Source organism: Panulirus ornatus, chromosome 17 (assembly GCF_036320965.1).
Source record: "Panulirus ornatus isolate Po-2019 chromosome 17, ASM3632096v1, whole genome shotgun sequence".
NCBI lineage: Eukaryota > Metazoa > Arthropoda > Malacostraca > Decapoda > Palinuridae > Panulirus > Panulirus ornatus.
Window position 1 is genome coordinate 12213387 of NC_092240.1, and position 27975 is coordinate 12241361.

Consider the following 27975-nt stretch of genomic DNA (forward strand, 5'->3'; position numbering starts at 1 on the left):
GAGCCTTGCACACACCTGGTGTCTTTTGATTTTGGCATTTTATTTTTGATATTTTTTGTGTTGATATTCTTAACCAGTGGAACCTTATGCGATGTGAGGAGGATACGACCCGTGAGTACGACGGTGCGACCATTGATTATAAAGGTGTGACCTTTAACCTGACCCCCCGAAGGGTTAGGTTAAAGCTAAGCTAAGCTAACATACTTAAGGGTCGTACCATTGTTTGATGGGTCGTGTCGTCGTGCTCAAGGGTCGTACCGTCGTGTTCAGGTGTCGTACGTCATGCTCAAGTGTCCTAAGTCGTGTTCAAGTGTCGTACGTCGTGGTGAAGGGTTGTGTACCGTCGTGCTCACCTTTCGTGCCCTCGTGCTCGGCGAGTCGTACCGTCGTGTTCAAAGGTTGTACCGTCGGGCTTAATACTGGGTCGTACCGTCGTGTTCAGTGGGGTCGTACCGTCGTGCTCAATGGGCTCAATCTAACACCTCTATCTCAAGATATCTTTAAACCTACCTCAGTGGTAACCTCAGTGATGGAACAGTGAGAAGTGGATCACACAGATTACAAAGTTAATTTTTTTTTTTTTTTACAAATTTAACTTTTTTTCTTTTCTACCAAGGAAAGCACATGCTCCACCACCCTTCAGAAATATGAACACTTCATTCCTAGACATCATAAATGGTCTGTTTCCTACAATACTATCCCATTAAACACTGTAACCTTACATTTCAACGTGGCAATCACCATAAATATCAAGGAATTTAAAATACTCTCTCATGAAATTCACTGAGCGGAAGTCGGTAATTTCCTGTAAATTATTTACCCAAGACGAAGGTTAGGGAGTTTCCTGTAAATTATTTACGGAGGTTAGGAAAGAGAAATGGGTGAGTTGGATATATTTTTTTTTTATCTTCGTATTTTCTTTTTAGTTTGCGAATGTAATGTTAAAGGTCAAGACCAAGACTTGTGATTCAGACACACACACGCACACACACACACACACAATGACCATGAGTCAGCACGGGCCAGCCTGTGGCTGGACTCGCATGGGTTCGAATCCTGAGCATGTCAGTCGGCCTACACCCATCCCAGGTGTTCATTCATCCCTCAAGGTTGATCGATAAATGGACACATGGCATAGGCTTGTGTGTGTGTGTGTTTATATACATTGCAGTAAAGACATGGTACATTTATACAAGGTTGAGAGACTTGGACAATACGAGTGTAAATCTATTCCCATAGCGCAGGAGTGGTACTCACACACACACACACACACACACACACACACACTTAGTAAGAATAGACTTTACCCAAGCTGTCCGCTGCCCAATTAGTGTGTAGAAATCAGATGGCTGCTTCCCACCTGCAGTGTGGAAGTCAGATGGCTGCTACCCACCTGGAGTGTGGTATTCGCATGGCTAATGCCCACCCGTAGTGTGGATGGAATTCAATGGCTGCTTCTCACCTGGAGTGTAGAAGTCAGATGGCTGCCGCTCACCCGCGGTGTGGAAGCCAGCTGGCTGCTGCCCACCTTCAATTTAAGGTGGATAGGGTTTTAACACCGAATACCTGTGGAGTGGATAAGCTCCAGCAACAAAAGACCATCAAAGTGGATAGGATTTAACAACGAAAGACCATTGAAGTGGATAGGATTTAACAACGAAAGACCATTGAAGTGGATAGGATTTAACAACGAAAGACCATTGGCGTGGATAGGGATATGGTGCACGTGAGTTGTTGGGTCATCATATTCATACCACGCGTCGATGGACTACTCTTGCTTTGTAATCTCAAATGGGAGGAAGGCAAGTCAGCCAATTTATTCCAATGCCTCCAAGAGGGGAAAAAAATGAAATGAATTAGCGATTCTACCTAAGTTTTCGCCCTACAAGGCAAGCCCGAAGGGATGGAATACATTACAGAGACCGGATGGCAAACACACACACACACACACACCCTCACAAGCACACATGTTCCTGAACACACCCTCACACAAGTTCCTAAAACACAGTAATACTCTTGGTCTGGCCTTCAGCCATTTACCCAGTCAACTGCACCGGAAGCCTCTTCTCTGTGATGAGAACTGCGAAAGAAAAAATGAAAAAGTCAGCAAAAAGCGACAAAAATATATAGAATAAAAAAAATCTGGCTCTGCACGTGGTTAGTAAATGCATAATATATGAATCAAGGAAGAATAAATATCCAAGTTTGCTTAAATCTGGAAAAGTGTAGGAAGCAGAGCGAAAAACACAATCTCCATTACATGTAAGAAGCACAATCTCCATTACATGATGTATGAAGGAGACAAGAAGTAGAGTCCCTCTTGCAAGAACGAGGGCATAAAGAAAGCGAAAGAATATATACACAAGGGTATAATACAGAGCGTAGGAGGAGAAAAAAAATATACAAGACAAGGATGCACACAAGCAGTGGTGAAGTATGCGCTTCGCATCGAGGACCTGAAGCTTGCTGGAAGAGATGGGCTGGAGAGGGGAAACACGACGAGACAAGCCAATACCAGAGACCTTATACACAACGTCTGGGCCAGATTATGCATGCAGGAACCTCCCCCTCCTCTTGAAGGAGGACAAAGACGTGGAAGATATGCATCGAAGATGTCGTAACCGGATAGATGAAGAGACTTGCCGTCTTTGGGCGAGGCGAAACAAGAGCCAGACTGATCTGTGATTTACGATACGAGTGAAAATACCAGACGTGCAGTACTGCATTATCTGCAACAATGGCGCACCGAGAACAGAATGTGTGGCTCTCCACAGAAGTCTTCAATCACTGTCTTAAACCCAGATAGACACAAATCCAGCTCGCGCTCTGAAAGGGTCATGGGCCACATGTATAGTGAGTGTATGTGGTCTTAGAATGATCTTTTAACACCTTCTTCAGGTGTGAAAGATATTTCGGTTGGTGGATGGAGTAGCTTACGTTGACGGACGTAATGATCCACTGGCAGTTGATAGACCTAAAGCCCAAACCAACCAACAAACCAACCAACCAAGCAACCAACTTGAAAGGTATCGTCTCAGCAAGGATGTGAAAAGTACTGTATTACATATGTAGGAAATACGTGCCCTCTGTCCAGCCCTGTGTAGCTGGGAATAGGGTTAGGAAGCTACATTTTTTTGCACAAACAGTTTACGTAAAAGGATTATTTTTCTCGCTGGACCCAGACCATTGTAAATGGGAAGGGAAAATAAGATATTTCAACATGAAAACACGTATGGTTGATAAACATGGTAGGAGGATATGTTCATGTGGATGAATCAGATGATATATGTTTTGCTTTTGTCTTTTTTAGTACGTGCTTACCATTCTTCAACGTCTCTTTGCTCGAACTTTTCAGATATCTTGTGTTCCTTTAGCCATCCTTAAATAATGCAACACAAAGTATAAATATCTGCATTAAGATACTATTATTGTCATTATATATATATATATATATATATATATATATATATATATATATATATATATATATATATATATTTTTTTTTTTTTCATACTATTCGCCATTTCCCACGTTAGCTAGTTAGCGTTAAGAACAGAGGACTGGGCCTTTGAGGGAATATCCTCACCAGGCCCACTTCTCTGTTCCTTCTTTTGGAAAAAAAATTAATGTAAATATGTTCATTAATTCTTTGTTCGCATTCCAGAAACTTAGAGTTAAAGATTCCTTCATTTGAGACTTATGTATTGTATTGATAACGTCTTAAGAACGAATAGCTATTTTTTTTTTCCTCTATTCATTATATGTTAGAAGCGAGGTAAGTTTCGTCCAAGACTGTCTGATCTGTGTTTATGATCTTGATGAGAAGGTACAAAACACGATGTGCACATAGCACTTCATTGTCTTGGTTTGTATGTAACTTTGGGAAGACAAGTAGAAACTACAAGGAGATTTACTTTAATTATACCCATATCTACTTAACTAAGCCTGCAAGCCTTTACCCACACATGATACTCCAAATCTGAAAAATATAAGGAAGTGATAGTCAGTCATAGAACTTGAAAAGTACTCTCACAATCACACATGCAGAAGTTCTGTTTGGTGTTAAAACACACCAGTTGGGAAAAAAAAATGTATGGAAGCGAATGATAAATCCAAACGTGATGCAAAGCCGAAATACAATAGGAGACGAACATGGAACACGACTAAGAATTGAATTGAGATCAGTGGTAGCAGGGCGCTGCGCCAGGGGGTTCGGAGGATCGTTCGGACGTGTTGTCATGGTGTGTAGGACACCTGCAGGTGAGAGAGGAACAGACGAAGGTGACGTGAGGGAAATAGAAATAATAAAGCTTCTCTCTCCATCCGTAATGAGAAGTGAGAGTGAAGGCCTAACAGAGTTGTGCGAATAAGAATTGAAAAGACAGCAACTGAATGCAAAGGACGCTGAGGGATATTACTTGGTTCTTCCCTCCACCATTCTTCGACTTCGAGTTCAAGCAGCTATCGTGGGTTTTCATTTATCTCATCGGAGAACTAACGTACAAGTCCGACCTTCTCTGTGTGGTATCTAACGCGCTCTTTGTTGAATTCTTCATGGCCATAAGAGCGTAGGATGAGCAAAACCCCCTCCGTCGCTTAAGCCAATTCATCCCTCTCCGTTGTCGATCCTGTACATCCCGGAGAATGAAGAGAGTTTAAAGTCCACATAAAAGTGAACTCTGGGAAAATATTCGCCAAACCTTCTCCTCGTTTCCAGCCAGCAAATATGCAAAGGAACACAAAGGATATTAAACAGCAACAAACCGTGTGGGGGGCCCTTTGAAGCTGTTTGTGTGTAGGAATACAGGTGGATCATAAACCGTAAATATTCGTACAGAGAAACAATACACTGGTGATACGAAGAGATTGCATGAGTGGAGCGTATCTCCCACTGTATTACAGATGATGAGAGAAACACAGATTGGTGAGGCAAGAGTAGAAAGAGACTCGGATGATTTAGAGAAATTGTGATGTTCCCATACCTATGTGGGTTACAGTACACAGCATCCATCCGTACCTAATGTGTGTGTGTGTGTGTGTGTGTGTGTATATATATATATATATATATATATATATATATATATATATATATATAATGTGTGTGTGTGTGTGTATGTTCACTTAGGGAGGGGGGGCTGGAAATCCTCCCCTCGCATTTTTTGGTTTTCCAAAAGAAGGAACGGAGAAGGGGCCAAGTGAGGATGTTCCCTCTAAGTCTCAGTTCTCTGTTCTTAACGCTACATCGCTAATGCGGGAAATGGCGAATACATATATATATATATATATATATATATATATATATATACATATGAAAAAATAGTATGAAATATTCACTTTTCCTTTAGCCGAGTGGGTAATAAACGTCTGAGCAGCTTTCACACAATCGTCTTTGTCAAAAAAAAAAAAAAAGAAAATGCTAGTGTCTGTGTTCGTCTGTCCCTCTGCTATTGTATGTGTTGGGAATAACATATAAAGCTCTCTCTCTCTCTCTCTCTCTCTCTCTCTCTCTCTCTCTCTCTCTACGGTAAAATTCATGCCATTAACTGAAAATGTGGTCATTTGACTCCTACCTATTATATTTCACACACATACACACGCGCGTGCGGGGGGCAGAGAATAACCCTGGTTAGAATACTTGGTTATTGAGAAGCAATAAATTATTTTTCATGCTCATTATACCGAAATATAGGCCGCGTTATCGTGTATGCATAACTAATAATCCTCTGAAAAAAAAAAAATCATGAATATGATTTACATACAATTCAGATGGGTGGTTAACTGCTCATTAGTGATAATTGAAACGAGGCAATCAGACTTTCATAATCTGAATTTCTGTTAAGCGAATAATCTCCCTAAAGTTAACCATGGAAATCTATCCCTTTGTAGCAACTGTTCTTGTTAACTGTTTTAACAGCCTTTTTATCACGAACAAGTGTGAAAATATCTGTCATAAATGGTTTATCTTAAAGCTGCTAAACTATGATCTTCATTATCAAAATGTCAGAATAGTATATAAAGCCGCTAAACTATGATTTACTTCATCATCAAGATGTCAGAATAGTATCATCATAAGATATAATGAAATCCAAAAGACGGTTTATATCTTTCAAGATTTGGTCCCGAAATAAAAATGGATGTATCACAAAATTATGTGTTGTTCAACCCAGAGGATAATTCGTATCTTTCAAGGATTTAGTTTCGAGATACAATGGTGTTCTCCATTTATCTTAAATAGCATCGAAACTTCTCTATTTATCTTTAATAGCATCGAAATATCGTTTTATAAGAGAATTCTTTGCTATATATATATTTACAAAAACCTGTTTATATTTCAATGGAGATCAACATGGACTCTGTCTTTGTGCATGGAACAGCTGTTGTTCAACTAGAAGTAATTTCACGTGAGAACAGTGGAATTACCTTTTGTGAGAGAGAGAGAGAGAGAGAGAGAGAGAGAGAGAGAGAGAGAGAGAGAGAGAGAGAGAGAGAGAGAGAGAGAGAGAACTCGAGCACCATTGTAAGCACTTATGCGAATATATATATATATATATATATATATATATATTGCTACTTCGCTTGCATGAATGTTCGCTGGTGGTAGACCATTTCCATGAACATCCCTGCACGAGTTCTTATTCACATTCATGTATCTACTTCATAACCGTATTGCCTATAGTGTATTACGTGATTACATTCCAATGGTACTTTTGAGTAGATACTGAGAACTTCGGTTACGTGTGTGTGTACATTTATGACTTATTACTCTAATGTATATCTTTTATTTTATATTTTTTTTTCCAGTATGCCAGCAAGGAAGGACACGCCCATCAAATATTCCCAGCGAGATGTGGCTAACATCATCAACGTAACTGTTCCTAGAGGGACACAGCTTCATGTCCTCACTACCATGCCATCTACACCAATCAGGTATCGTGTTGATTATCAAGTTGAAATCGAGGCACATGTTACAATATGTTTCACAGTTTTATAGACATTGTGACGTTTAATTCTTCAAATACACGAATGTTTGATAAGTGTGTGTATATATATATATATATATATATATATATATATATACGTATACATATGTGTAGGTGTGTGTGAACATTTATGAAGGGTAAAACAACGCTTCATGAAGACATGACATGTGCATATAAATATCTGAAAGTAGGAAATGATAAAAGTGCTGTTATCGTGCACCTACGGGTCTTTGACCATAGTATTGATTGCATCAACTGTAACGTTGTTTTTAAATCTGATGAATATGTTAAATGCAGAACTCTCGAGTCCAGTCTCATTAGCTCTGTGCCTCATGTTAACGTATGTGAGGGCCAATTCTCGTTTAACAACAATTATATATAATAAGGTTAAGAAATTTGAGAAACACATCCACTGGCTAAGTGAGAGTAGATAATGGGACTTAACCACAAGGCCACTTGTGCTAAGTGTCATAGTAGATAAGGTAACGAAGTGTTGCGTCAGGGGAAGATCTCTGGTTTCTCACTCGTCCTCTTCATACTCCCGTACCATTTCACCACACGGCGGCAAACTCCCTCGGGTCCGAGACTGCGCTAACTAACACACCTCTCTTACACTGTCATTCCTTACGTCACCAACCTCCGTCGCATCACGTATTGCTCAAAGGCATTTCAAATCCAGTACGTCCATCTATTTCCATTTTCATGCCGGGGCCCCAACACGACTCCTGTACAACACCGCTAGCATTCCCCTATGACTTCAAACGCACCCATCTTTGCTCGAGCAGACAATGTCTTCCTCTCCTCCTCCACACACTCCTCATACCTCACCGTACCTTCCCAACCCACCACCCCCCTAGAAGTCTCTCCTATCCTTATGAGGTTCCTGCAGCACTTGGAAACCTGCTCACGTCTCCCGGTCGGGACCACAGGTCATAAAGTGTTTTGATGCTGTTTGTGTGTCTGTGTGCAGAGAATGCAGGGCACTGGAGCGGTAAGTGCTCGGTGTCTTCTTTATAGTAGTTGTATCTTGTGCATGAAGCGTCTTAGGATATGCTGAAACGGTTTGTAGTGTCGTGTGTGTGTGTGTGTGTGTGTGTGTGTGTGTGTGTGTGTGTGTGTGTGTGTGTGTGTGTATATATATATATATATATATATATATATATATATATATATATATATATATATATATATATATATATATATCCACACAGAGTAACCCGTGCTAGTCCCAGAGGGACAATGAAGAGGCAGCTCCCTGTGGCTCACCACAATTTATTTCATTATTATCGGGAAAGTTGGTGAAAGGAGAACAATTTCTAGGGTTTGGCAGCCTCCCTCCCTCTTGGTAGTGGTTAGGGAAGTCGCTCGCTCGGGAACTATGGTCCACCGACCATATCCAGCTCCCTCCTTCCAGCCCATCTGGAGAACAGTTCTGGTCTGCGTGGCATATTGCAACGTTGATATGTTTGACTTGAAATTGGTTGGTGTTCTTTGTGCAGGAAGTTACGACCCTCGAGCACGACAATAGGATCCTTTGTATTATACCAGAGGTCGTAAGGTCGTGCTCAAGGCTCGTACGGTCGTGCTCAAGGGCTCGTACGGTCGTGCCCAAGAATCGTACCGTCGTTCCCTATGGTCACTTCTTCGTGTTCAGGGGTCGTAACCTCGTGCTCTGGGGTCGTACCCACATGCTCAAGGGTCGTACCGTCGTGCTCAATATTCACTCCCCTTGTGAACTGTTCAAGGACAATAAGTTCTAGATGCCTCTGAAAATCTTGGAGGAAGGTTTTGGAGGAGTGAAATAGTGGCAAAAATTCACTTCAGTGTTATTGAAAAAAAAAAAATCGGTCTCTTCTGTTAATTCAATAGTTGTTTACTGATAATAATTCGTCCATTTTTTTAACAGCTGGAATAATGACTCTTGCATTTTGGTTTAAATCGCAGGACTATATCCATCGACTAAATCTAATATCACAGATGAGTTCCTCTTCGGTATTCATTGATTTACACTGGAAAGGGAAATTACTTCTTGTTAAATGAAGGTTATGATGAAGTGGAGGGGTAGGGGACCGCTTTCATTCTGGGAATAGAAGAAACCACAGCTGGGTAGCTGAGATTAAGAGCGACCTAATACATTACACACTAAACTAACTCCTGCACCTAACCACTACAATAACCACAAACACCCACCCGTACATTACATAACCCACTACACTAACTCGTACATTTGGCCACTGTATTACCCACTAGATAAGCCAGTACATTACCCACTGCGGGAGCCACTACATTACTGATTACACTAACCCATACATTTGTCACTGTATCACCCACTACACTCACCAATACATTACGCACTACACGAGTCCCTACATTAACCAGTACTTTACCCACTCCACTAGTCACCACATTTACCCACTACAATGGCCAGTACTTTACCACTACCCACTACAATGTCCATTACACTCATCACAACCCACCACAATATCCACCTCATCACACGCTCATTTTGCTATCCTAGTGCAGTTTCGTGTCATGGTGTTTTCCTCCTAGCTGATGCGACTGCGTGACCTTACCACTTTGTTCCTGTGACCCAGTGACCTTGCCCCCTGTGTTACTGTGACCTTTTGATCTTGCCCCATTGTTACCGTGACCTTGTGACCTTAACGCTTTATTACTGTCGTCTTGTAACCTTGCCACTTTGTTTTTATGACCTCGTGACTTTGCCACTTTGTTACTGTGACCTTGTGACCTTGCCATTGTTCCTGTGACCTTTTGATCTTGCGCCTTTTGTAACTGTGACCTTAAAACTTTTTTACGGTGATCTTGTGATCTTGTCCCTCTTGTTACTGTGACCTTGCCACTTTGTTACTGTGACCTTGTGACCTTTGCCTCACTGCCTGGATGTTCTTCTGTGACCTCAGACATATAACTTACTTTACCCGTGTCATCGCACCCTTAACTTAGAAATGTGACCTATTTCTAACCACTGAGACCTTCCCTCTATATTTTACGGCCTCAGTTGCTTTTATGACCTCTCCTTTCCACTGTTGTGACCTCCTGTGACTCCTATGACCTTTTACCTACCTCAGTATTATGATCTTCCTCTCATTACCACAGTGATTTTACAATATGGCAGTGACCTTTACTCCATCACTATGACTATATATCCTACACGTTACCTTAATTTTTCATAATCATATTCAGATCAACGCAAGGCAGCATCTTCGTCGGGCTCATGTTGTGTAGAAAGCAGCTAGATAATTAGGAAGTCTTTTAATCCAAGACGTGTGGATCCCTCACGAACCCTTGTCAGCTGGACTCCACGACTGGGCAAAGGTTTCGTGCGTGATGCGTCGAAAGATCTTCGTATACATAGGCCACAAGTATGTGTTCTCTGCTCCTCTCGTGTGTGATGAACGCTCAGGGAGGAGAGAGAGAGAGAGAGAGAGAGAGAGAGAGAGAGAGAGAGAGAGAGAGTGAGAGAGAGGAAGTGGGGGGGGCCTGTCATTTTGTGAAGACAAGTATATTTGTGTGTATATGTGTGTGTGTGTGTGTGTGTGATATACTTATCTGTCTATACGGTCGGTGTTGGGCGAGAGTTGTACGATCATAGCGCCCCATCTCTTGAACTTTCAATCTTATGATGCAACAGTTTCAACTGCGTGCCCTCCACCCATTCACAATTTCTTCGCTCAGTTTATTCCGTCGATCCACTCCTCTCATACTGCAAAAAGACACTCCCTTCCGTTTTTTCAACAAGTTTCTTCTGCTTCTTTTCATGTTAAGGATTTGTTGTTCTGCCCTTTGCATAATCCGAAGAACTGTTCATTCTTTAAGTGTACATACTGGTTTTTAAAACTCTGTGGTTATGAGCAGGTCACCCATTCCTCTTCTCTCTTCCATGGTGGGCGAATTCAAGGCGTATAGCCTTTTCATGTCTTTCATATGGTATATATTTTAATCATTATCTACATTTCCTCAGAATCGCTTTGATTCTTTGACAATCACGTCTGGATAAGATTATGGAAAAGATTTGGATTATCTTTTGCCTTGTCCTCAATGTTCTTTTCAGAGTTTCCATCGCTCCTCCATCCTTATCCTGCTATTCTCGTTTCTTGCTTTCTTGTACCTTTCAAATGGTGGCCGCTTTGGGATGCGGCCTATATCTGTACCACAGCCCTAACTCCTTCGTTTGTGACATCTTTCAGTCTTAGACTATAATGGCCTGGTTCTTGCTTCTCGAGCTTTATTTCCCCTTGTATTCCACCAAAGAAAGTAATGATACCTGTACACACACACACACACACACACACACACACACACACACACACACACACACACACATTCCTATATGTCCACGGGGAAATGATACACAGGTTCCCAAGTGCACTTTCGTGTAATAATCACATCATCAGGGGAGATACGAGAAAGACATATAACTCAGTTGATATGCAAGGAAAAAGGTAGCAAGAACTGTTTACAATATCCCTCTATATAACATAAATACTAGATCTACTTTTCTGAACTAATTACAATGTTCCTCACTGTAACACACATACTAATTCTACCTTTCTGAACCAATTGCAATATTCCTCACAAAAACATGAATGTTATATCTACCTTTTTTTAATCCTTTACAGTATCCCTCACTATATCACAAATGCTAAATCTAACCTTTCTAAACTCGTTACTATATCCCTCACTATATCACAAATGCTAAATCTACCTTTCTGAACTCGTTACTATATCTCTCACTATATCACAAATGCTAAATCTACCTTTAAGGCACGTGCAAGTGAAACCAGCGTGTAGTTAACCTTTGACCGTCAGCTCGGCAATAAAAGGTTAAAGTTAACATTTGTCATCGAGAAACAAATTGCTTTTGTCCGAACCAACTTCGTTATGTTGTCAAAATCTTTGATTCTCTTTTAACTCCGGATTTTTCCTCTCTCTCTCTCTCTCTCTCTCTCTCTCTCTCTCTCTGGGAACGCCTCTTTCTTATTGCAGATGAATTTATTAAGAAAGGAAGTGACTGTGTCGTTTGATTGGTTCAGGATATTCAGTGGGGCTTCAAAGTAAACCTTCAAATCTGGTACTTTGATTCGAGATGCCACCACACCACAGACTGGTTGCTGAAGAATGCCATCAAAAGTTACATGCTGGATGAATTTCCATTGAACCCTCTTCACAGTAATTGACACCGTGGTTTTGGCAGGAGTGTCATTATCGCAGAGTGGAGCTTCAGAGCCTGTTCATAGAGATGGGGGGGAGGAGAGTCATAATTTAGAATCCTTCGGTAGAGAAGAATCTTTAATTCTCACTGGGTCTGGTCATACACGATACGGAAGGGGAGTCATAATTGCTGATCTTTCAGTAAATAGTGTCTCGATTTACATCAAAATCTGGTCATACATATGGTTGGTTGTACTCATAATTGTTGATCTTTCAGTAAGTAGTGTCTCGATTCACTTCAGAATCTGGTCTTACATATGGTTGGTTGTAGGATAGGCATGGCCGCTAATGCTTCAGTAGTATTAGGTTCCTTGGTTCCTTCAGTCTCTGGTCACAGGTGGTAGGCGACAGGAGAGTCATAACCACAGCTCGTGCGACGAATGGTTCCCTCAAAGTCTGGGCAAAATTGGGGAGCCACACGCACCGCACTCCAGACCACAATATTTCCGACATTTATTGACAGAAAGATTTAATATCAAGCAATATAAATTCTTGAGCACTAAACTCCGAACCGCGTGACGTATTCTTATGTTTTCTCTTTTAAAATGTAAGAAAAAACAAGGCGAGTGGGATCTGTGACACACACACACACACACATATATATATATATATATATATATATATATATATATATATATATATATATATATATATGAATTTGGGTGTCCATTGCAGAGATTAATCCCGCATTACCATAATACTGAGAGTCACGTACAAAATCAAGAATAACATGGAGGTGGTGGAAATGGAAAGAAAAAAAAGAAAAGAAAATAACGAAATAATTCGCCCCATTCTAAAATGTACGTCAGCAGATTTCATCCAGCATTTTAGGATTATATTCTACAAAAAAAAAAAAACCCTGAACCTCTACGTGATCCCCCGTAAATTCGTTTTTCATAATACCGTTGATTTAAACGACCGTACCGAAATTTGTCCTGGGCCTCAATTTCGCTCCGTCCACTCTCGCTTCTAATTAAACTCCACAATGACTCTGCCAGTCTACATTATTCGACCCAGTTCTTCCACAGCCCCTCACCCCCATCACACACACACACACACACACACACACACACACACAACCAAAACCTAAATCACCACCATCCTGTGTTCTCTCCTCTCGTCGTCCCACGTACTTCTCATTCCTTGTCAATGGCTCGACTGCCAAATTTGTTTTTTTTTTTCCCCACACGACGACAACTCCACCACTCTCTTGTACTGTCCTCTAGTCCTTTCCGTCGGCGATGAAAATCCATCATTTTTTTTGCAAGTTTTTATATTTTCTTAATTCCATAAAGATGTGTGTGTGTGTGTTGTGTGTGTGTTTTCTTGGTCTTCATGTTCCTTCTTTACCATTTACCTCCTAAGTCCCTCCCACTAAAGACTTTCCTTGTCGTCTCTGTAGCAACGCTTCCTTTCGAACTAACCCGCGTTGCTCTGTGGTGGGGATGGCGAGGTATATCTTTTTTTTCGTTTTCTCCTCCTCCATCTCACCAGCAGGAAGGTGTGGCGGTAAATGTAAACGTGAGATTGTATTTGATTCCCTTTCACTCAGGGAAAAGCAGGGAATATACAGGGAAGTGGTGTTTCATATATATATATATATATATATATATATATATATATATATATATATATATATATATATATATATATATATATATATATATATATATATATTATCCCTGGGGATAGGGGATTAAGAATACTTCCCACGTATTCCCTGCATGTCGTAGAAGGCGACTAAAAGTGGAGGGAGCGGGGGGCTGGAAATCCTCCCCTCTCGTTTTTTTTTTTTTTTAATTTTCCAAAAGAAGTAACAGGGGGGCCAGGTGAGGATATTCCAAAAAAAGGCCCAGTCCTCTGTTCTTAACGCTACCTCGCTAACGCGGGAAATGGCGAATAGTTGAAAAGAAAGAAAGATATATATATATATATATATTGAAAACACACACACACACACTTTTGTACGTATGCATTCATATTTATGAGAAAAGCACCTCTTGTCACAAAAAAAAAAAAGATATTACCACACATAGTACTTCAGATGAATTTTAGCGAGCATGATATTTCAGAACGAGCAGTTCCCTGCAAACTCCTGGATCAAAAAATATAAAAAGCTCTAAAGGGTGTTACAGGCTTGACTTAATGCTGCTGGGGCCTGCCCCTCGCTCTCTCTCTCTCTCTCTCTCTCTCTCTCTCTCTCTCTCTCTCTCTCTCTCTCTCTCTCTCTCTCTCTCTCTAACAGACCTTCAGGGCGTGGGGAGGGGGGGTTTGATTAAGTTTGACTCCTTCGCCCCCCTCCTCCTGTACAGACCCCAGCAGGGTCGGGTAGGGAATAGGAGGAAGAGAGTTCTTTTGTGGCGAGTTTAGTTTCTGGGGATATGAAAAACGTAATACAGAACCATTAGTAGTCTTAAGGAGTCGACTTTGGAGGATTTTGTTGGAAATTTTTCTTCGCAAGTACTCATTGCTAAGCATTGATTAAACAACATCTTGTATATAGTCTATATCAGGCATTATCCTATATCATTTTCTGTATTTTAGCCTTTTTCCTAACTATACATAGTGCTTTTCTCAGTTTATATTCATCCCACAAACATGAAAGCTGACCATTTTTTCTCTATCACACTAACGCTAACGAATATACTCATGCTCCATAAGTGAAGCAAGTTTAGAAACTTTACCATCGAGCCAGAATATGTAATTGATTACGAATACATCATCTTAATTTCTCAGTGGGAACATTTCCAACCCTTTGCTCCTCCTCCCTACCACGATCACACCCTGTAAGGTTAAAGTGTTCGATCTTCCTCAGGGTATTGCGTTGCGTCCCATAAAGTGTTCGATCTTCCTCAGGGTATTGCGTTGCGTCCCATAAAGTGTTCGATCATCCTCGGGGTATTGCGTTGCGTCCCATAAAGTGTTCGATCTTCCTCAGGGTATTGCGTTGCGTCCCATAAAGTGTTCGATCTTCCTCAGGGTATTGCGTTGCGTCCCGTAATGTTCACTTGTGTGGAAGGTAGTCATCATCGCAGGGAAGGTCTTAACACGGAGTGGTATATTATGCCGGAAGATTGCTGATGGTGGTCTACAGCTCGCGGTACTGTACGTGTACTAGTAGGCTGAGGGAATGTGGCTTCCCTCTTCTGTCCCTCAAAACACAATTCTCAATAGATGCCCTTTTCTGTGGCGTGGCTCTTCATACAATGACTTATCTATCTGGAGCAATGTCTTGGCTGTTTATCCATCCATCTTTCTCTCTACATGGCTTTAAGTTTGATAACTCCCAAACGGCATTACAGAGCCTTAATTTAAGATCCGTAAAAGTGTTAGGTGTGACTAAGAAGCCCAGAACGATTCATTTTAAAGGTAGTCTCTCGTTCTTTCCAGATGATACAGTGTTAGGGTATGAATTTTTTTTTTCTTTTATTGAAAAGATGAAGATTAAAGAAGAGATTACTTTTAGCGGGCAGTTGTAAAACGTCAGGAAAAATGAGACTATTTACTGTGAAAGTTTGAGAAATGGATGAGACGCTCGGAAGAAGCGAGTAATGAGTCGAATCTCAAACAGAATCAAAACGATTCGGACGATTTATGAGTTTGTTTTTTTTTCCCCCCGTCTCAACACTGGTTTCCCCTCAAGAAACCTACATCATTCGCCTTTGCCGAAAGACTTTTTTCTATTATTAAACAAAAATAGAAGAAAGAGTGTGTTGTTTAGATCCTTGAATGCCTGCATGTGTTTTGGTTTCGTCTTTTTGTCTCGATGCGCTTCGAAGCACTTTACGGTACACTGATGAATCATCCAATCCCCTTTCTCGTATTCTACGATTGACCCACGTGAGAGACAGCGTTTGTGATAGTGAGATTACGGAAGTAAGAATTCGCCTGAAACAGAAAAAAATAGAACTTCCTCTTGATATTTCTGAAGAGACTCTGGCCCCAAATCTTTTAATTGGCGTTGAACAGAACTTCCTGTTTATATTTCTGAAGAAACTCTGGCCCAAAATCTTTTAATTGGCGTTTAATACCAGGCAGTAATTTTTTTTTTTAGCGAGCCAGGAATTTTCGACAAGTTGTATCCGAATAAACATTTTTTTTCTTTTTTTTTTTTTAATTCTAAACATCTATTTTTCCGTGTATGATGATGATGCTGGCATTCTAAAATCTTGCTTAATCTCGTGGAGCTTAGACGCACGTGAGCAAGATTACACAGCCCAGGTAACTCATTAGACTAATTATCATGGTAGAGCTTTTGCCTCCTAGACAACAGACGCTTTTATTAATCCTGCTTGCCGGAGCATAGCAGTAAATTTACTGCTGTTTAAATCAAATTAGTCCTGCCCTTGTTTGGAAATAATAATTTACATTTGTTGTCTCTCTTTCTCTCGCTCTCTGTCTGTCTGTCTGTCTGTGTCTCTGTCTCTTTGTCTTCTCTGTTTCTCTCTTCTCTCTCTCTTCTCTGTTTCTCTCTTCTCTCTCTCTTCTCTGTTTCTCTCTTCTCTCTCTCTCTCTCGTCTGTCTCTCTCGTCTGTCTCTCTCTTCTGTCTCTCTCTCTTCTGTCTCTCTCTCGTCTGTCTCTCTCTCGTCTGTCTCTCTCTGTCTCTCTCTCTCTCTCTCTCTCTCTCTCTCTCTCTCTCTCTCTCTCATCGTCGACGTTGACGCGCGCACACACACATCGACTTTGCTTGTTTATTATTCCATAGATGTGAATAGGGTAGCTGTTCATAATTCCATAGATGTGAATAGTTAGAAATATCATAACACTACCAGTGTGTGACGCTTATCTCGGTTACCTGCGTCGACATTTTTGCCTGTGGCAGGGTTAGCTGGATGCGTTTTCTTCACCTTGTTACTTGCCTGGTATGCAGTAGTGTTGTTGTTGACCTCTGCAGCCTCGCACTTTCCGTAGTTTTTTTTTTTTTTTTCGTCTTTGGTTGATCTGGCCTTTTCCTCAACCACAAATCAAGTTTTCATTTGAATTTTCAAAACTTGACTACGCTTATAGAACACTAAAAAGAGTTTTCCTTTACTTTTTTTTTCTTTTTGCCATGATCCCAAAATATTATTGTTTATTCTTGATATATTCTCAGGCATATTTGTAGACCTAATTACTCGGTTTCCTCAAGTGTAAAATGCTTTCACCTCACATATACATAACCTTTGAGGCCTTCTTTTTATTGCCATGCTAAAACTATCATATATCGTTCATTTCTTCTCTCTAGACTGTACAGTTTTATTTAATTCGATATTTTATGGTAGTTCTAGTATTTCGTACTTTCAGTTTCACTGGTGAAGTAGTGTTGTCTGAGTTCTCTTCAATGGTTTCAGATTGTTTGATTTGTGACCAGATAACACAGCAGCATTTTTTTTTTTTTTTTTTTTACCTTTTATTATCAACTTTCTATATCTCGAAGTGCTGTTATGTTGCTCATTACCTAGCTCGATATGATATAATATTTTTCAATATGTTTCTCTGAATACCAACCTTTCGTCTGTAATGACTCATTAATCTCTGATGTTTACATAAATCGCAGATCTTTTCTTCTGTGTTCGGTCATTTGTAGTGGGTCATTATATTGTTAGATGTCCCATATTGGGTTTGTTGATCTTCATCTTTATACCATGAAGTTCTCGTCCGTACATTCAAAATGTTATTTCCCAGTATTGTGACACGATCTCTTTTGTCTTCCTCTATTTTGATCACTCTATGATATTACCTGCAGGTTGTGTTACAGTACTTTTGCCGGCGTGATATGTGTTATCCTTATCATAGAGAGAGAGAGAGAGAGAGAGAGAGAGAGAGAGAGAGAGAGAGAGAGAGAGAGAGAGAGAGAGAGAGAGGCTGACTGACAGACTATAATTGGTAAATAGATGAATTGGATATTTTTTTTTTTCTTAGTAAGAGAAAAAATGTGATTAGCTGTTAGTGAATTTAAAGTCAGGAGACGCAGGGAAAACAAGTTTTAAGCTTCTTTTTTTTTTTTTTTCCATGTTTTACGGGTTTTTTTTTAACCCAATAAATTTTACCCTGGGCAGCACATCCCATTGAAATGATTATGCGTCTCATTTTTTTTTGTGTGTGTGTGTTTGTAAAGGGTAGAGTTTGTCACATTCATTAATCCCCGCTGTAAAATGATTAATTACTCTTTCGAAAGTATGACGGTGTCAATTTTTTGTTAGTGTCAGATAACTGGTATTGGCAAATCAAAATGAAATTTTGTATTGTGATTAAAGTCTTTTAAGTCTTAAATGATCAATGTACTGGTGTGGTTTTCGAAGAATAGTCATCAACTAACTCTACAGCCTCTGCTTACAGAGCTGTGCAGGCTCTGCTTACAGAGCTGTGCAGGCTCTGCTTACAGAGCTGTGCAGGCTCTGCTTACAGAGCTATGCAGGCTCTGCATACAGAGCTGTGCAGGCTCTGCTTACAGAGCTATGCAGGCTCTGCATACAGAGCTATGCAGGCTCTGCATACAGAGCTATGCAGGCTCTGCATACAGAGCTATGCAGGCTCTGCATACAGAGCTATGCAGGCTCTGCATACAGAGCTATGCAGGCTCTGCATACAGAGCTATGCAGGCTCTGCATACAGAGCTGTACAGGCTCTGCATACAGAGCTGTAGAGCATCTGTGCATAAGTTCATCAAGCTCTTGGTGTATTTCTACGCTCTATATTCTTCAGCTTACTATATCCTTCTCTCCATTAGAGTCCATTCCCCACTCAGAACTACCATCCTCTCACTGCAACTAGTCACTACTGACCACTACTTACCACTCAGTGCAACTAGTCACTACTGTCCACTACTTACCACTCACAGCAACTCGCCACTATCTACTAACCTACCACTCACAGAAACTCACCACTATCTACTAACCTACCACTCACTGCAACTCGTCACTGTCCACTACCTACCACTCAGTGCAGCTCGTCACTGTCCACTACCATCCTCTCACTGCAACTAGTCACTCCTGTCCACTACTTACCACTCACTGCAACTCGCCACTGTCCACTACTTACCACTCACAGCAACTCGCCCTTATCTACTAACCTACCACTCACTGCAACTCGTCACTCTCTCCTACTCACTGCAGCTCAAGTCATCCACCATTTCTTACATTTGGCTCTAACCGTAACCCACAGTCAGTCTCTAGCCACTACCAACATTGGTACCAGCGTCACATTCTTTACTAACGACCCTCCACTTCACCACCATTTCAGACAAATTTGGCTGACCACAGCTCACCTTTACCGCCTACAACCCATGCTAAAGTACGGGAAATTAGCCTCTACTGGCCGTAGTCTAATGAAGCTTCCTCTACTCATCATGGACCATTATTACCACCCGTCCCATCGGTTATTAACCCCCGTACTGGGCCATCAACCACCATTTACCACAACCTTCTCCCACCCTTATTAGGAACTCTACCTCACGACTCGGGCTTTTCACTATGACTACAGCAGTCATTCCAGTCACGTCATTACCTACTCTGTCTTCCAGTGTTAAATGTCACATCGGAAACAAATGATGTAACACCAATTGAGGTAAATCCAACTCGGTTCGAGAATAATATTACGATAATTATCCCCGTAGATTATTTGGGGGTGATGTAAATCCCAATCGTATTTGTTAATGTCTTGCGTTGCTTGGAGTGTGTGTGTGTGTGTGTGTGTGTGTGTGTAGTTCTGAGTGTTGGTAAACGTCCCCCGTCGATCCTGTGAGTTTACTTCGTGCCTGCTGAGGCCTGTGTTTGCTGAGTGTTTTGAGCGCTGGCTCGTGCGCTTGTTGGTTTGTGTATGTATGATTTGGTGGGACGTTAGGATGCGAAATTGGCGTGGTTTCTTGGTTGCGTTATAAGGGGTTTTTATTTCGTTCATTTTACCGTAATATAGATTTCAGAGTTTGACATTTATCATTATCATTATATCTGCCGTCTCTCTCTCTCTCTCTCTCTCTCTCTCTCTCTCTCTCTCTCTCTCTCTCTCTCTCTCTCTCTCTCTCTCATCTCTTCCAGTTCTTCCTTATCTCGTTTCTTTCCTCCTCGTCCCGCCAACCGCATTTCCACGAGAGTCTTGAACAATGGCGTTCATTAGTGGCAACTTCCGACAAGCATTACAGGAATGAGTTTAACAGTGGACACAAGACAATGCTGGGCTGTTCTTTCTTGTGCAGAAAACCTTGACTTCTGCCGTTCCATGAGGAGCGCGCGCGCGCACACGCACACGCACACGCACACACACACACACACACACACACACACACACACACACACACACAGTTAGAAATGTCGACGTGGTGATATACGACAAAATAAGAATGATAGTGGATCATACGGGAAAATAGATCGTCTTTAGAACTGTTGCGATATCGTAAAGGCATTATATATCTATACGTGCTCCGTTGAGGTGCATGATGAATATGGTTTAACAATAGCGTGTCGTCTTGGAGATGAGTGAGGGATGTGTCTGGAAGGCTGAAAGTACTGAAAAGTTTAATGCTGTGAGGAATCTTAAAGGAGATTTATACTGGTCTTGAAGAGGGAGTCCAAGCGACGGAAGGGACACGGAAGAAAAACCTTGACTAAATACAAAGAAGTGGCACAAAGTTCATTCCGTCTCGGCTAAGTCAGTCGCACAAAAGAAAAGTCGAAAGATTAACTAACTCTTACGAAAGCTTTAGCCTGCTTGAAGACTTAATACAAGTTTCCATGACTGTAAATATATTCGAAAATGTAAATGATATGAGGACTTTTCCGGAAGTATAGATCACTACGGTTACCATTATGAAAAAGAAATACAAAATCTATCATCAGATGTAATACCAACATTAGGAAAAAAGTTTTTTTTTCGAAATAGAATCGTTGAACACTAGAACAAATTACTGTCAAGCATCGTAAATGAAAAGATTCGAGAGAGAGAGAGAGAGAGAGAGAGAGAGAGAGAGAGAGAGAGAGAGAGAGAGAGAGAGAGAGAGAGGAGAGAGAGAGGAGAGAGAGAGGAGAGAGAGAGGAGAGAGAGAGGAGAGAGAGAGGAGAGAGAGAGGAGAGAGGAGAGAGAGAGGAGAGAGAGAGGAGAGAGAGAGGAGAGAGAGAGAGAGAGAGAGAGAGAGAGAGAGAGAGAGAGAGAGAGAGACAATGGCATAAAGCAGTTAAGTAAACGTTCCTCACTTCTGGTATTTATTAAAATAGAGACAGACAAAATATATATATATATATATATATATATATATATATATATATATATATATATATATATATATATATATATATATATGTATATATATGAAAATATGTATATATATGTATGTATATATATGAAAATGATTTGGTAAACAGAGAAGAGGTAGTGAAAGCTTTGCGGAAGATGAAAGCCGGCAAGGCAGCAGGTTTGGATGGTATTGCAGTGGAATTTATTAAAAAAGGGGGTGACTGTATTGTTGACTGGTTGGTAAGGTTATTTAATGTATGTATGACTCATGGTGAGGTGCCTGAGGATTGGCGGAATGCGTGCATAGTGCCATTGTACAAAGGCAAAGGGGATAAGAGTGAATGCTCAAATTACAGAGGTATAAGTTTGTTGAGTATTCCTGGTAAATTATATGGGAGGGTATTGATTGAGAGGGTGAAGGCATGTACAGAGCATCAAATTGGGGAAGAGCAGTGTGGTTTCAGAAGAGGTAGAGGATGTGTGGATCAGGTGTTTGCTTTGAAGAATGTATGTGAGAAATACTTAGAAAAGCAAATGGATTTGTATGTAGCATTTATGGATCTGGAGAAGGCATATGATAGAGTTGATAGAGATGCTCTGTGGAAGGTATTAAGAATATATGGTGTGGGAGGAAAGTTGTTAGAAGCAGTGAAAAGTTTTTATCGAGGATGTAAGGCATGTGTACGTGTAGGAAGAGAGGAAAGTGATTGGTTCTCAGTGAATGTAGGTTTGCGGCAGGGGTGTGTGATGTCTCCATGGTTGTTTAATTTGTTTATGGATGGGGTTGTTAGGGAGGTAAATGCAAGAGTTTTGGAAAGAGGGGCAAGTATGAAGTCTGTTGGGGATGAGAGAGCTTGGGAAGTGAGTCAGTTGTTGTTCGCTGATGATACAGCGCTGGTGGCTGATTCATGTGAGAAACTGCAGAAGCTGGTGACTGAGTTTGGTAAAGTGTGTGGAAGAAGAAAGTTAAGAGTAAATGTGAATAAGAGCAAGGTTATTAGGTACAGTAGGGTTGAGGGTCAAGTCAATTGGGAGGTGAGTTTGAATGGAGAAAAACTGGAGGAAGTGAAGTGTTTTAGATATCTGGGAGTGGATCTGTCAGCGGATGGAACCATGGAAGCGGAAGTGGATCATAGGGAGGGGGCGAAAATTCTGGGGGCCTTGAAGAATGTGTGGAAGTCGAGAACATTATCTCGGAAAGCAAAAATGGGTATGTTTGAAGGAATAGTGGTTCCAACAATGTTGTATGGTTGCGAGGCGTGGGCTATGGATAGAGTTGTGCGCAGGAGGATGGATGTGCTGGAAATGAGATGTTTGAGGACAATGTGTGGTGTGAGGTGGTTTGATCGAGTGAGTAACGTAAGGGTAAGAGAGATGTGTGGAGATAAAAAGAGCGTGGTTGAGAGAGCAGAAGAGGGTGTTTTGAAGTGGTTTGGGCACATGGAGAGAATGAATGAGGAAAGATTGACCAAGAGGATATATGTGTCGGAGGTGGAGGGAACGAGGAGAAGAGGGAGACCAAATTGGAGGTGGAAAGATGGAGTGAAAAAGATTTTGTGTGATCGGGGCCTGAACATGCAGGAGGGTGAAAGGAGGGCAAGGAATAGAGTGGTTGACGTGCTGTCAGTGGATTGAATCAAGGCATGTGAAGCGTCTGGGGTAAACCATGGAAAGCTGTGTAGGTATGTATATTTGCGTGTGTGGACGTATGTATATACATGTGTATGGGGGGGGGGGGGGCCATTTCTTTCGTCTGTTTCCTTGCGCTACCTCGCAAACGCGGGAGACAACGACAAAGTATAAAAAAAAAAAAAAGAATATATATATATATATATATATATATATATATATATATATATATATATATATATATATATATATATATATATATTTACACACACACACACACACACACACACACACACACACACACACACAGACACACACACACACACACACTCACACACACACACACAATTTCCCTGGGTCCCCACCCTCCGAAGGTGACATCTGCAACTGAAACCTTTTGCCAGTGTGTAGTGCTGTGCAGCGTAGTATAGTGTAGTTAAGATAGTTTAGGCAAGAGCCACTTAAATGATTCTATTTCATTCCTTCCCATAAAAAATTTCATGCTTGCTCTGCTTCAACAAGGCAATGGTATTTCTTCCATATATGTATATTTTTTTTTTTCTTTCCCCTTTCCTTTCATTATTTCCCTCCCGGGTGTTATTGCCAATGGGAGAGAGAGAGAGAGAGAGAGAGAGAGAGAGAGAGAGAGAGAGAGAGAGAGAGAGAGAGAGAGAGAGAGAGAGAGAGAGAGAAATTTTTTTCTACCCTCAACCATTTATATTTGACACAGTTGAGGGTAGACTTTGATCTTGTGCACTTCTATGTATACGTTAGACTCCCACTCATCCCCTCAACCCACACTCAAAACATCTTGCCCACATCACGGCTTCACCTCACCTCCCTCCACATCACACGTCTCTCCCCAACATCTCGTCTCCCCTTACCACCCTGAACCTCCAACATTTCACCTCCACCACGCCGGTGACATACACCCTCCCTTCCTCCCTCCCTAAACCAACGCTCTGCACACATTCCCAAACATCACCTACAACGACGTTCATAAAAGACGATTTACTCGCTCACATAGACAGCAGACGGCTGTGCAACGCTGGGAATTAGTCTCGCCTCGTCCCGAGGCTGGGCAGCAAGCGCGGGAAGAAGAGGAGGAGGTGGAGGAGGGTCGGCGGCTGGGAGGTGGCCTCCTCCTCCTCCTCCTCCTGTGGCTACACCATCAGGAAGGGCTGACGACCTCCTGAGGGTCGTCAGCGAGAGTGTTCCGCCTGCAGGACTGGCTATTACACCTCGTGGAAGCAGTAATTCGAGCACAGAGCTCTTGCCTTCTCCACAAGCACACAAGACTAGATTTGTGGTGCCGTTCGTGGCATCTAATGTCGAAGGGTAACAGGAGCTGGAGATTAGAGAGAGAGAGAGAGAGAGAGAGAGAGAGAGAGAGAGAACCAGGTTCTATGCAAGTAAATACAGTTTATGATCTTGAATTACATTTTTTTCAGTTGTGTAGTCAAAACATTTCGAAAAATCGAGAGAATATCGATTTTTTGTGTATATATATATATATATATATATATATATATATATATCCCTGGGGATAGGGGAGAAAGAATACTTCCCACGTATTCCCTGCGTGTCGTAGAAGGCGACTAAAAGGGGAGGGAGCGGGGGTCTGGAAATCCTCCCCTCTCAATTTTTTTAATTTTCCAAAAGAAGGAACAGAGAAGGGGGCCAGGTGAGGATATTCCCTCAGTGGCCCAGTTCTCTGTTCTTAACGCTACCTCGCTAACGCGGGATATGGCGAATAGTTTGAAGAAAAGAAAAAGATATATATATATATATATATATATATATATATATATATATATATATATATATAGACGTTCCTCATCACTCGTTTTCATTGTAAAGAAAATAAAGAATTGCGTTCCTCCCAAATCAGGAGGTGGATTTCCGCAGGTAATGAGCTTCTTACAAATAGCAAATGGTCCAGGCTGTGCCTGAAGAGAGAGAGGCACTAGGGGTAAAGGCATTCACTCCCACGTGGCAAAGAGGGAAATCTTGATTTATCTAAAGGATTAACGCACCGTGCCAACCTCGGCCCTGCACTTGCCTAATGGCCAAAGTGCTGACCCTGGGGGTCCTAATCTTTGACGTATGTAGGAGGTTTATGGAGATGCTATGTATGGGGAAGGGGGAGGAAGACCCACTGTGGAAGATTATGACGTGGGGTAAACTTAAGGTCAGCGTCTATTCACACGATGCTGAAGGGTGTCTGGTGTTAGCTGTGTGGGGGAGTGTATGGCGAACTGATGATCACGACGAAGAGGCTTGTGTTTATATGTGGGATTTACACTTCGATGGTGGGTTAGTTCTAAACGTAGAATTGCCTCGGTAACGAAATACAAATTAGAAAATGTACAATAGATTGCTTCATTAGAGGCTATGATATCGTAGGTGTATAGTTAATGGTTCATAGACTGAGATACAGGTGTGTGTGTGTGTGTCTGGATGCCTGTATGTTCAGGCTTTGAAACTGTCCTAGAGTTTGAGTGGATACAGAGTGATGCAGGATTTTCTATACCATATATATATATATATATATATATATATATATATATATATATATATATATATATATATATATATATATATATATATATAAAGTGTTAGTATATGGAGTGGTTGGTATCGACTGGACAGACGTTCATGTGATTTCCTAAATAGCATCTGTCCTCGTCTTCATGAGCAGTGAGAGAGAAGAATCAAATACCATCTTCCCTCACCCGTGATCTCAGGGCCAGAACGACGAACAAAAGAGACGCACTGTATCAGAATTCCATCCTGTCTCCCGTGTTGAGACAATCTCAACCTCCATCGGGAGTTTCCTAGAACGCACCTCCAAAGCCTCTTCCCTCCTGTTCCTCTTCCTCCTCCCCCTCTTCCTCGTCGGTCTCTCCCTTCCTCCTCCTCCCTCTTTCTGTTTCGTTAAATCTTTTTCTCGTCTCTTTTACATACCATGTTTTACCGTACTCAATCCTCCCTCCGGATAATATTTAGTCTGAATCTTTCATCCACTTGTCAGCGAACACTTGCCTCTTCTTGCATCCTTCGTGATTTATCCTGGATAAATAGTTATAAAGCTACTATCCCCTCTTTATTTCAATTAGTTTCCCCCCCTCTCTTAAAATTCATTCAAAACACGTTTTCTTATTTTCTTTATATAATAATGCGAGTTCATCCTCGTATATTAGCTCCAAACTCGACTGAACAATTTTCTAAAACATTCGCGTAGATTTACGTGCCAAAGCTTCACTGTGTTTTGCAAATGTTGCAGTTTTCTTTCGCATAAAAGTGATATCTCTCACCAGATCTTGCCAAGCTTAGTCTCATATCTCGACATCATACTGGTGATAAGGCTTGGCCTTTGCTCTTGTCATCATACTGGAGGTAAAGCTTATTCTTTGATCTGAGCAGCATAACTGGAAGTAAAGCTTATTCTTTGATCTGAGCAGCATAACTGGAAGTAAAGCTTATTCTTTGGTCTGAGCAACATAACTGGTAGTAAAGCTTATTCTTTTTTCTTGTCATCATACTGGAGGTAAAGCTTATTCTTTGACCTGAGCAATATACTGGGAGTAAAGCTTATTCTTTCATCAAAACATCACACTAGTGGTAAAGCTTATTCTTTGATCTCCGCATCATACAGGTGGTAAAGCTGATTCCTACATCTCCGCATCATACAGGTGGTAAAGCTTATTCTTTGATCTCCGCATCATACAGGTGGTAAAGCTTATTCTTTGATCTCCGCATCATACAGGTGGTAAAGCTTATTCTTTTGATATTGGCATTATGCAATCACGTCAGACTTTCTGCATGACCCCTGACTTCATGCTTGCGGCCCAAAAAAAAAAAACCTGTGCTTTGATCTTAGCTTCATGCCTGTGAGTCCTCCCCATGAGCTTGTGTTCTGAGCTCGACTTCCTAGTATTTGTGTTTGCTGGAAAGCCCCTCCCACTTGGCTCTGCACCTCGTCCAATCAGCTAAGCTTTGATTAACATTATTCCATTTACTGTTTTTATTATCATTATGATTTTTTTTCCTCGTTATTCATTTTGTATCCTCATTAGCTCCCGTCATAGAATGGCTTCCCCACATTTTCTCTTTTTTTTCCATCTCTCTCTCTCTCTCTCTCTCTCTCTCTCTCTCTCTCTCTCTCTCTCTCTCTCTCTCTCTCTCAAAATTCATGATGCGTCGATAATGGATGTATTTTATATCTAATAATCGTAAAATGTCATATTGCGGTTTGCTGACGCCTCCGTATGTGTACATTATCGTACTTTGGTACCAAGTATGTAAGAAAAGATGACCATTTGTTTTTCATCAGTTATATATTATATTGTCACCCTCTCCAGGCAGTAAACCTTCAGAGACAGGAAGTGCAAAGGACATGTAATATGACGTGGAAATGCTTGCACTGTAGGCAGAAAGTTCAACGGTGCAGAGGACGTATATATATATATATATATATATATATATATATATATATATATATGTGAATGTGGGCGGGTTGAACCATTCTTTCGTCTGTTTCCTTGCGCTACCTCGCTAACGCGGGAGACAGCGACAAAGCAAAATAAATAAATAAATAAATATATAAATATATATGTGTGTGTGTGTTTCATGCTATTCGCCATTTCCCGCGTTAGCGAGGTAGCGTTAAGAAAAGCGGACTGAGCCTTTGAGAGAATATCCTCACTTGGCCCCTTTCTCTACTCCTCCTTTTGGAAAACTATAAACGAGAGGGGAGGATTTCCATAGATAAGTTTGATCAAATATTTGAAAGGCTGTGGACACACTAGGAAGTCTTTTGACGAAGTGGAATAGACTCGTCCAGAAATCTGTCGACATCCACATTGGTGTTGATGTGAGGGTGTTGTACCTCTCTCTCATACGCTGCGTAATGTTAATAAGTA

General features: G+C 41.1%; 1 long non-coding RNA gene across 2 annotated transcripts in view; it reads left to right on the forward strand.

Annotated features, from left to right (window-relative positions):
• Nucleotides 1–27975, forward strand: part of LOC139754458 (uncharacterized) — a 182325-nt gene that overhangs the window by 25026 nt on the left and 129324 nt on the right. For both annotated transcript variants that reach the window (XR_011713883.1, XR_011713884.1), the window contains exon 2: nt 6803–6928. This is a non-coding gene — a long non-coding RNA (uncharacterized lncRNA). The remainder of the gene's footprint in view (nt 1–6802; nt 6929–27975) is intronic.